Source organism: Zea mays, chromosome 9 (genome assembly GCF_902167145.1).
Source record: "Zea mays cultivar B73 chromosome 9, Zm-B73-REFERENCE-NAM-5.0, whole genome shotgun sequence".
NCBI classification, from domain to species: Eukaryota; Viridiplantae; Streptophyta; class Magnoliopsida; order Poales; family Poaceae; genus Zea; species Zea mays.
The window spans coordinates 145,664,317-145,676,365 of NC_050104.1; the positions used below are offsets into that span (position 1 = coordinate 145,664,317).

At 44.0% G+C, this 12,049-nt stretch overlaps 1 pseudogene; it reads right to left on the reverse strand.

The window, feature by feature from the left end:
- Positions 1 to 481: 481 nt before the first annotated feature.
- Positions 482 to 2,921, reverse strand: LOC103640363 (protein spotted leaf 11-like; annotated as a pseudogene).
- Positions 2,922 to 12,049: the final 9,128 nt, after the last annotated feature.

Below are 12,049 nucleotides of genomic sequence, written 5' to 3' on the forward strand. Positions count from 1 at the left end.
TTTGATTATACAATGTTTTTGTTTTTACGGATTATAGCTGTTGCAGTCAAAACAGTATCTTTAATACGAAGACCTCGTGCCAAGGGAGTAAAGCTTTACTGCAACTTTTTCTCAAACTAGGACGCCTGAATTAGTCCTGTACTGGGGCACCGGGCACAAGTTCAACGACACCTCCTAAGGGCTTTTTGGGAACGCTGGAATTCCACAGTAGTAGTATAGTAATTTTACAAAAATTAGTTCAAAAACATAAGAACAACACATGATTTATGAAATAATCATTCTTGCAACATGTTCATGGCCATAGGCCTAAATCACGCTGCACAGACCTCCTAATTTGTAGTGTTCAATAGAAACCAGAAACCTCCACAACAACAATTGCAGGCAATCTTCCACCTGCCAGCCTGAGCTACAAAAAACAAGCTAATAACTAGACAAAACAAGCTACTGATCAAAAACCTCATCTATCAGAAATATCCGATGAAATGAGAAGTAGTGATTCCTCAGCTTGCATATCTGCGTGTGCTTGAGCTTGAACCAAGGAGCTGAGACTGCGCTTGTGCCTGTGCTCGTGCATGTGCTTGAGCATGATCTCGTGCCTGTGCTTGCGCATGAGCCTGTGCCATGGCCTTGACTTGGGTTTGACTCCGTTGCTTTAGGAACCGATTCATTCGTTCGAGCAGCTGCACAGCTTTCCTCTTTCCTCTCTTCGTGCGACCGTGCCACTTTCGTCTGCTAGCTCCTCCAGCAAAGACACGATGCCCTGCTCCTGTGCTTCAGCAAGATGCTGTTGCTGCTGCTCACCCCATTGTATAGATGCACCATAGCAGCAGCAGCATTTTCCTTGCTCCTTGGAGATCCATTTCTGACAACTCCAACAAGTACAGGCACTGCAGAAGCAGCGCCATTAGCTGCCTTCCCCTCAGGATGGCCTGAGAGGATTGCCAGTATTGCAAGGGCCTCGTCTACCATCCCACTTTCAGTCTCCATCAGCAGTTCTAGTAGTATAGGTACTAATCCGGCTCTAACAGCCTTCCCCTTGTTGCCCTGGTAAATACTACATAATTTAAACAGTGTTGTTGCTGCATCCTTTTTACCCCGTTGACTTCCATTACTCAATAGCTGCACAAGTGCAGGAATTGCCATTGAACACCCAATAGTCACCATGTTGATCTTCAAGGTTTTGGGATGACAGTTTCTGAAGAAGCTCAAGAACATTGCTATGACAATGCCACAATGGTGCATCCCTAAGTTGAGCAGGGCGTTTTGGAGGTTCGATACCATTTGCCTCGCACCATTGAGTTATGAGGCTAAGTAAGACATAATTTCAAGTCAGGGATTTATTGGAAAGCTTTTGCTTTGTCTTCGGACAGGTATCATGGCCAGCCTCCAGCCACATCTCCATGTACCCTCGCTTATAAGTCTGCAGAGGCATATGCAAGGAATTATATTGAGCTGAAATGCACAAGGTCTGTATATTGAATGGAAACATTTTAACAGGATTTGGGATGAAAGTAAGACCTGCCCAGTGGCAACAATAATTGGGTCTTTCATTAAATCCAGTTAGTGGCGGACGCAGGACAAAAATTCAGGGGGACCAAAAAAACCACATAAAAGACATGATTTTCTAGTTCGTCATGTCCGTCGACCGCATGGGACAAGTCATATACTCATATCGTTGCGACGAGCGAGATCTAGCTTGTCGAGCGGATTGACGTCATGTAAAAACAGAATAAGGGACGGAGGCGGCAGGAAGGGGCGAAGTCGGGTGGCGTCGCATCGGGAATGGGTCGGCGGCGGAAACAGGGCAACGAGCAGACTGGTTTAGGTGGTGTCGAAAAGATTAGAGTTAGACAGATAGATGCAAGGACTGGACCGAGAGTATCAGGCGAGCAGGCTCATAACATGGTTGTTTTATGTCATGTTATAAACCTTTATAGCTAACTGTTAACTGGTTTTAGCTGGGTTGTGGCATCTAACAACTAATACTTATTTGAGGGATATAACTAACAATTAGTTGATCCATTCTAAACCTCTCGACTAATTTTAGCAACTAGCTATTAGTTTTATAGATTTAGAACAAGACTCTATACTATCTAAAACTTTAATTTTTTTTCTACACTTAATACTAAATAATCATTAGACATAAAAGGATGTACAAAATTGAGGGGGGGCCATGGCCTACTTTGCCCCCCTATGGATCCACCTCTGAATCCAGTGATATTGGGCAACCGAAATCATCAGGAATAACAGGACATGCTGAGTTGCCTTTTGGGGAACTTTTTCCGTCCATCTCAGGGTCTTCTGCCTGCACAAAATCCTTAATCTCTTTTAGGAGCGTTGACATCTTTTCAACAATGCCACAAGGATCACCGCCACTAGCCATCTCATGCAAGGTCAGAGATTCATGATTGAGGTCATAAACTGTGACAAGCTGCAACTTCTCAGATAACCTTCGAAGAATATCTGTGTCAACCCTAGCACTGTTTATAGAGAGACATCAGGTCATTAAAAAGATCATCGTCACATGAATCCGATCGTTCCTTAGCTCTTTTGAACTGAGTATGCACCAAATCAACCTGCATAACATTGAAGAAATTATGGTACACAACAAGGAAAAACATCAAAACAGTAGTAATATAAAAAATATTAATGAAAAATAGAAATTTTGGAATTTAGTAGTCTACCTGCTCTCTTACTTCATCAGATATATTAAGTTCATCAAACAAGATACCAGCTAAGGCTTGTTCAAGTCTTACAGTGACCTCCTGGAAAGTCTTCAATATTTTCTCTCTGTCAAGAACCTGCAAACATGCTGGTGTATATAGCACTAATATTAATTATATGCTTACTGCCAAAGTGTTCACTACAACATAAGAGAAAGTTAACTACACGACAATGGTGCTTGGTTCTGGCTTGTGCATCGGAATGGTCACCTCGGCGTGGCTCGATGGTTGATCAAGCTCGGCTCGCTCGCTCGCTGTACGGGCTTAAGAATGGGGCTCGACTCGACTCAAAGTTGACTCGTAAACTGGCTCGGCTCAGCTCGTGAGCCACACCTCGGTAAATATAATTACATTATATATTAAATTAAAAATATTTAAATATGAATTATATAATCATTCTTCAATATTATGAGTAATTTATAATTTGAACTGTCATATATTTATTATTAAAGATTAAGAAATAAACTGATAATCTATTATGATCGTATAAATTCATTAATTCAGCATAGTTAATGTAGCTCGTGAGACAACGGCTCGACTCGCTGCACCGACAAGCCTAAAAATCAGGCTCAGCTTAGCTTGCTTGAGGCAAGCTTATTTTCCCTGTTCACGGCCTTAGACTAATTCCAGCAAAACACTGCTCTGTATCTGTATTTGACGGAGCCGCACGCGTAGCGTGAGTTCGAGCGATGTGTTCTAGCGGACTCCGCAAATGGACGCGTATCCGTGGCAGGCGTACTCCTTTTGCGTCAATTGAGAATGGCAAACAGCTCATCCCGCACATTAACGATGGCTATTTGTCGGCGTTTCGAGACCGGGGGGTCCCTAGGCCGACGAGTGAATGTCGTCGCGTGCCCCAGCCCAGATGGGTCGAGCGCGAGGGCGAGCGCGAAGGGGGGAGAGCGCGGCGGCCGGAGACCGGCGTGAGAGAGGTGGGAATCCCGCGGCCTTCGTGAAAGTCGCCTAGAGGGGGGGTGAATAGGGCGAAACTGAAATTTACAAATATAAACACAACTACAAGCTGAGGTTAGCGTTAGTAATAAAGAAACGAGTCCACGAGAGAGGCATAAAACAAATCCCAAGCGAATAAGCAAGTGAGACACGGAGATTTGTTTTACCGAGGTTCGGTTCTTGCAAACCTACTCCCCGTTGAGGAGGCCACAAAGGCCGGGTCTCTTTCAACCCTTCCCTCTCTCAAACGATCCACGGATCGAGTGAGCTTTCTCTTCTCAATCACTTGGAACACAAAGTTCCCACAAGGACCACCACAAGTTTGGTGTCTCTTGCCTCAATTACAAGTGAGTTTGATTGCAAAGAAGGATCAAGAAAGAAGAAAGCAATCCAAGCGCAAGAGCCCGAAAGAACACAAGCAAATCACTCTCTCTAGGCACTATGGCGTTGTGTGGAATTTAGAGAGGATTTGATCTCTTTGGTGTGTCTAGAATTGAATGCTAGAGCTCTTGTAGTAGTTGGGAAGTGGAAAACTTGGATGCAATGAATGGTGGGGTGGTTGGGGTATTTATAGCCCCAACCACCAAATGTGGCCGTTGGGAGGCTATCTGTTCGATGGCGCACCGGACAGTCCGGTGCACACCGGACAGTCCGGTGCCCCCTGCCACGTCATCACTGCCGTTGGATTCTGACCGTTGGAGCTTCTGACTTGTGGGCCCGCCTGGGTGTCCGGTGCACACCGGACATCTACTGTTCCTTGTCCGGTGTGCCAGTATGGGCGCGCCTGACTTCTGCACGCGCTGCGCGCGCATTTATTGCGCTGCAGGTAGCCGTTGGCGCGGAGATAGTCGTTGCTCCGGAGTCGCACCGGACAGTCCGGTGCACACCGGACAGTCCGGTGAATTATAGCGGACTAGCCGTTGGAGTTTCCCGAAGCTGGCGAGTTCCTGAGGCCGCTCCTTTTTGACGCACTGGACACTGTCCGGTGTACACCGGACAGTCCGGTGAATTATAGCGCAAGTGCCTCTGAAAATTCCCGAAGGTGGCGAGTTTGAGCTGGAGTCCTCTGGTGCACCGGACACTGTCCGGTGGTGCACCGGACACTGTCCGGTGTACACCGGACAGTCCGGTGCTCCCAGACCAGAGGGCCTTCGGTTCCCACTTTGCTTCTTTGTTGAATCCAAAACTTGGTCTTTTTATTGGCTGAGTGTGAACCTTTTACACCTGTATAATCTATACACTTGAGCAAACTAGTTAGTCCAATTATTTGTGTTGGGCAATTCAACCACCAAAATTAATTAGGGACTAGGTGTAGGCCTAATTCCCTTTCAATCTCCCCCTTTTTGGTGATTGATGCCAACACAAACCAAAGCAAATAGAGAAGTGTATAATTGAACTAGTTTGCATAATGTAAGTGTAAAGGTTGCTTGGAATTGAGCCAATATAAATACTTACAAGATATGCATGGATTGTTTCTTTCTTATAACATTTTGGACCACGCTTGCACCACATGTTTTGTTTTTGCAAACTCTTTTGTAAATCCATTTCAAAGTTCTTTTGCAAATAGTCAAAGGTAATTGAATAAGATTTTGCAAAGCATTTTCAAGATTTGAAATTTTCTCCTCCTGTTTTAAATGCTTCTCCTTGGACTAAACAAAACTCCCCCTAAAAGAGATCCTCCTCTTCGTGTTCAAGAGGTTTTTGATATATACTTTTGAAATACTATTTTTCTCCCCCTTTTGAACACAATAGGATACCAATTTAAAATATTCAACACTAAGTTTTTTTTGAAATTGGTGGTGGTGCGGTCCTTTTGCTTTGGGCTCATTTCTCCCCCTTTTTGGCATGAATCGCCAAAAACGGAATCATTAGAGCCCTCGAAGTGCTATCTTCCCCTTTGGTTATAAATAAATGAGTTAAGATTATACCAAAGACGAAGTCCTTTTGCTTGGAATTCTCCCCCTAAAGATGGAGAGAAGCGCGGAGTGGCGGCGAAGGATGAGTTACAGAGTGGAAGCCTTTGTCTTCGCCGAAGACTCCAATTTCCTTTCAATATACCTATGACTTGGTTTGAGATAGACTTGAAAACACATTAGTCATAGCACATGAAAGAGACATGATCAAAGGTATATAAATGAGCTATGTGTGCAATCTAGCAAAAGAAATTGCTTGAATCAAGAATATTGAGCTCATGCCTAAGTTTGGTAAAAGTTTGTTCATCAAGAGGCTTGGTAAAGATATCGGCTAATTGATCTTTAGTGTTAATGTAAGAAATCTCGATATCTCCCTTTTGTTGGTGATCTCTAAGAAAGTGATACCGAATGGCTATGTGCTTAGTGCGGCTGTGCTCGACGGGATTGTCGGCCATTTTGATTGCACTCTCATTATCACATAGCAAAGGGACTTTGGTCAATTTGTAACCGTAGTCCCGCAGGGTTTGCCTCATCCAAAGCAATTGCGCGCAACAATGGCCTGCGGCAATATACTCGGCTTCGGCGGTAGAAAGAGCGACCGAATTTTGCTTCTTTGAAGCCCAAGACACCAAGGATCTTCCCAAGAACTGGCAAGTCCCCGATGTGCTCTTCCTATTGATTTTGCACCCCGCCCAATCGGCATCCGAATATCCAATCAAATCAAATGTGGATCCCCGAGGGTACCAAAGCCCAAACTTAGGAGTATAAGCTAAATATCTCAAGATTCGTTTTACGGCCGTAAGGTGGGATTCCTTAGGGTCGGATTGGAATCTTGCACACATGCAAACGGAAAGCATAATGTCCGGTCGAGATGCACATAAATATAGCAAAGATCCTATCATCGACCGGTATACCTTTTGATCCACGGACTTACCTTCCGTGTCGAGGTCGAGATGCCCATTAGTTCCCATGGGTGTCTTGATGGGTTTGGCATCCTTCATTCCAAACTTGGTTAGAATGTCTTGAGTGTACTTCGTTTGGCTGATGAAGGTGCCCTCTTGGAGTTGTTTGACTTGGAATCCTAGAAAATACTTCAACTCCCCCATCATAGACATCTCGAACTTTTGTGTCATGATCCTACTAAACTCTTCACATGTAGTTGCGTTAGTAGACCCAAATATAATATCATCAACATAGATTTGGCATACAAACAAAACATTCTCAAGTGTTTTGGTAAAGAGCGTAGGATCGGCTTTTCCGACTTTGAATCCATTTGCAATAAGAAAATCTCTAAGGCATTCATACCATGCTCTTGGGGCTTGCTTGAGCCCATAAAGCGCCTTAGAGAGCTTATAGACATGGTTAGGGTACTTACTGTCTTCAAAGCCGGGAGGTTGCTCAACATAGACCTCTTCCTTGATTGATCCATTGAGGAAAGCACTTTTCACGTCCATTTGATAAAGCTTAAAGCCATGGTAAGTAGCATAGGCTAATAATATGCGAATTGACTCAAGCCTAGCTACGGGTGCATAGGTTTCACCGAAATCCAAACCTTCGACTTGGGAGTATCCTTTGGCCACAAGTCGAGCTTTGTTCCTTGTCACCACACCATGCTCATCTTGCTTGTTGCGGAAGACCCATTTGGTTCCTACAACATTTTGGTTAGGACGTGGAACTAAATGCCATACCTCATTTCTAGTGAAGTTGTTGAGCTCCTCTTGCATCGCCACCACCCAATCCGAATCTTGTAGTGCTTCCTCTACCCTGTGTGGCTCAATAGAGGAAACAAACGAGTAATGTTCACAAAAATGTGCAACACGAGATCTAGTGGTTACCCCCTTATGAATGTCGCCGAGGATGGTGTCGACGGGGTGATCTCGTTGGATTGCTTGGTGGACTCTTGGGTGTGGCGGCCTTGGTTCTTCATCCTCCTTGTCTTCCTTATTTGCATCTCCCCCTTGATCAATGCCATCATCTTGAGGTGGCTCATTTGCTTGATCTTCTACTTCATCAACTTGAGCTTCATCCTCATTTTGAGTCGGTGGAGATGCTTGCATTGAGGAGGATGGTTGATCTTGTGCTTTTGGAGGCTCTTCGGATTCCTTAGGACACACATCCCCAATGGACATGTTCCTTAGCGCGATGCATGGAGCCTCTTCTTCACCTATCTCATCAAGATCAACTTGCTCTACTTGAGAGCCGTTAGTCTCATCAAACACAACGTCACATGAGACTTCAACTAGTCCAGTGAACTTGTTAAAGACCCTATATGCCCTTGTGTTTGAGTCATAACCAAGTAAAAAGCCTTCTACAGTCTTAGGAGCAAATTTAGATTTTCTACCTCTTTTAATAAGAATAAAGCATTTGCTACCAAAGACTCTAAAATGTGAAATGTTGGGCTTTTTACCGGTTAGGAGTTCATATGATGTCTTCTTGAGGATTCAGTGTAGATACAACCGGTTGATGGCGTAGCAAGCGGTGTTGACCGCCTCGGCCCAAAACCGATCCGAAGTCTTGTATTCATCAAGCATGGTCCTTGCCATGTCCAATAGAGTTCTATTCTTCCTCTCCACTACACCATTTTGTTGAGGTGTGTAGGGAGAAGAGAACTCATGCTTGATGCCCTCCTCCTCAAGGAAACCTTCAATTTGAGAGTTCTTGAACTCCGTCCCGTTGTCGCTTCTTATTTTCTTGATCCTCAAGGCGAACTCATTTTGAGCCCGTCTTAAGAATCCTTTTAAGGTTTCTTGGGTTTGAGATTTTTCCTGTAAAAAGAATACCCAAGTGAAGCGAGAGTAATCATCCACAATAACTAGACAGTACTTACTCCCGCCGATGCTTATGTAAGCGATCGGGCCGAATAGATCCATGTGTAGGAGCTCCAGTGGCCTGTCGGTAGTCATTATGTTCTTATGCGGATGATGGGTGCCAACTTGCTTTCCTGCCTGGCATGCGCTACAAATCCTGTCTTTCTCAAAATGAACATTGGTTAGTCCTAAAATGTGTTCTCCCTTTAGAAGCTTATGAAGATTCTTCATCCCAACATGGGCTAGTCGGCGGTGCCAGAGCCAACCCAAGTTAGTCTTAGCAATTAAGCATGTGTCAAGTTCAGCTCTATCAAAATCTACTAAGTATAGCTGACCCTCTAACACACCCTTAAATGCTATTGAATCATCACTTCTTCTAAAGACAGTGACACCTGTATCAGTGAAAAGACAGTTGTAACCCATTTTGCATAATTGAGATACAGAAAGCAAATTGTAATCTAAAGAATCTATAAGAAAAACATTCGAAATAGAATGGTCAGGAGATATAGCAATTTTACCCAATCCTTTGACCAAACCTTGATTTCCATCCCCGAATGTGATTGCTCTTTGGGGATCTTGGTTTTTCTCATAAGAGGAGAACATCTTTTTCTCCCCAGTCATGTGGTTTGTGCACCCGCTGTCGAGTATCCAACTTGAGCCCCCGGATGCATAAACCTACAAAACAAGTTTAGTTCTTGACTTTAGGTACCCAAATGGTTTTGGGTCCTTTGGCATTAGACACAAGAACTTTGGGTACCCAAACACAAGTCTTTGAACCCTTGTGCTTGCCCCCAACATATTTGGCAACTACCTTGCCGGATTTGTTAGTTAAAACATAAGATGCATCAAAAGTCTTAAATGAAATGCTATGTTCATTTGATGCAATAGGAATTTTCTTCTTAGGCAACTTAGCACGAGTTGGTTGCCTAGAGCTAGATGTCTCACTCTTATACATAAAAGCATGGTTAGAACCAGAGTGAGACTTCCTAGAATGAATTTTCCTAATTTTGTCCTCGGGATAACCGGCAGGGTATAAAATGTAACCCTCGTTATCCTGAGGCATGGGAGCCTTGCCCTTAACAAAGTTAGACAATCTTTTAGGAGGGGCACTAAGTTTGACATTGTCTCCCTTTTGGAAGCCAATGCCATCCTTAATGCCCGGGCGTCTCCCATTATAAAGCATGCTACGAGCAAATTTAAATTTCTCATTTTCTAAGTTGTGCTCGGCAATTTTAGCATCTAGTTTTGCTATATGATCATTTTGTTGTTTAATTAAGGTCATATGATCATGAATAGCATTAACATCAACATCTCTACATCTAGTACAAATAGATATATGCTCAACAATAGATGTAGAGGGTTTGCAAGAATTAAGTTCAACAATCTTAGCATGAAGAATATCATTTTTATCCCTAAGATCAGAAATTGTAGTTTTGCAAACATCAAAATCTTTAGCCTTAGCAATTAAATTTTCATTTTCTATTCTAAGGCTAGCAAGAGAAATGTTTAATTCTTCAATCCTAGCAGGCAAATCATCATTATTATCTCTAGGATTGGGAATTGAAACATTACAAACATGTGAATCAACCTTAGCATTTAAACTAGCATTTTCATGTCTAAGGTTGTCAATCATTTCACGGCAAGTGCTTAGCTCACTAGATAATTTTTCACATTTCTCAACTTCTAGAGCATAAGCATTTTTAACCTTAACATGTTTCTTGTTTTCTTTAATTAGACAATCCTCTTGGGAATCCAAAAGGTCATCCTTTTCATGAATAGCACTAATTAATTCATTTAATTTTTCCTTTTGTTCCATGTTAAGATTGGCAAAAAGGGTACGCAAGTTATCCTCCTCATCACTAGCATTTTCATCACTAGAAGTTTCATATTTAGTGGAGGATCTTGATTTTACCTTTTTCTTTTTGCCGTCCTTTGCCATGAGGCACTTGTGGCTGACGTTGGGGAAGAGAAGTCCCTTGGTGACGGCGATGTTGGCGGCGTCCTCGTCGTCGGAGGAGTCGCTTAAGCTTTCGTCGGAATCCCACTCCCGACAAACATGGGCATCGCCGCCCTTCTTCTTGTAGTACCTCTTCTTCTCCTTTCTTCTCCCCTTCTTGTCGTCGCCTCGGTCACTGTCACTAGATATAGGACATTTAGCAATAAAATGACCGGGCTTACCACATTTGTAGCAAACCTTCTTGGAGCGGGACTTGTAGTCTTTCCCCCTCCTTTGCTTGAGGATTTGGTGGAAGCTCTTGATGACGAGCGCCATTTCCTCATTGTCGAGCTTGGAGGCGTCTATTGGTTGTCGACTTGGTGTAGCCTCCTCCTTCTTTTCCTCCGTCGCCTTGAATGCGACGGGTTGAGCTTCGGATGTGGTGGGTTCGTCAAGCTCGTTGATCTTTCTCGAGCCTTCGATCATGCACTCAAAACTTACAAAATGCCCGATAACTTCCTCGGGGGTCATTTTAGTATATCTAGGATTACCACAAATTAATTGAACTTGTGTAGGGTTAAGGAAAATAAGAGATCTTAGAATAACCTTAACCACTTCATGGTCATCCCACTTTACGCTCCCGAGATTGCGCACTTGGTTCACCAAGGTCTTGAGCCGGTTGTACATGTGTTGTGGCTCCTCCCCTTTGCGAAGCCGGAACCGACCGAGCTCCCCCTCGATCGTTTCCCGCTTGGTGATCTTGGTGAGCTCATCTCCCTCGTGCGCGGTTTTGAGCACATCCCAAACCTCCTTGGCGCTCTTCAACCCTTGCACTTTGTTATACTCCTCTCTACTTAAAGAGGCGAGGAGTATCGTTGTCGCTTGAGAGTTGAAGTGCTCGATTTGGGCCACCTCATCCTCATCATAATCTTTATCCCCTATGGACGGTACCTGTGCACCAAACTCAACAACATCCCATATACTTTTGTGGAGTGAGGTTAGATGAAATCGCATTAAATCACTCCACCTAGCATAATCTTCACCATCAAAAGTTGGTGGTTTGCCTAATGGGACGGAAAGAAGAGGTGCATGTTTAGAAATGCGAGGATAGTGTAGGGGGATCTTACTAAACTTCTTACGCTCTTGGCGTTTAGAAGTTATGGAGGGCGCGTCGGAGTCGGAGGTCGATGTTGATGAAGTGTCGGTCTCGTAGTAGACCACTTTCCTCATCCTCTTTTGCTTGTCCCCACTCCGATGCGGCTTGTGGGAAGAAGATTTTTCCTTCTTATCTTTGTGGTGAGAAGAAGATTTCTTCTCCTTCCCTTTGTTGGAGGAGATCTTCTTCTTCTCCCTCCTCTTGGTGCGGGACTCTTCCAATGAAGTGCTCCCTTGGCTTGTAGTGGGCTTTTCGCCGGTCTCCATCTCCTTCTTGGCGTGATCTCCCGACATCACTTCGAGCGGTTAGGCTCTAATGAAGCACCGGGCTCTGATACCAATTGAAAGTCGCCTAGAGGGGGGGTGAATAGGGCGAAACTGAAATTTACAAATATAAACACAACTACAAGGTGAGGTTAGCGTTAGTAATAAAGAAACGAGTCCACGAGAGAGGCACAAAACAAATCCCAAGCGAATAAGCAAGTGAGACACGGAGATTTGTTTTACCGAGGTTCGGTTCTTGCAAACCTACTCCCCGTTGAGGAGGCCACAAAGGCCGGGTCT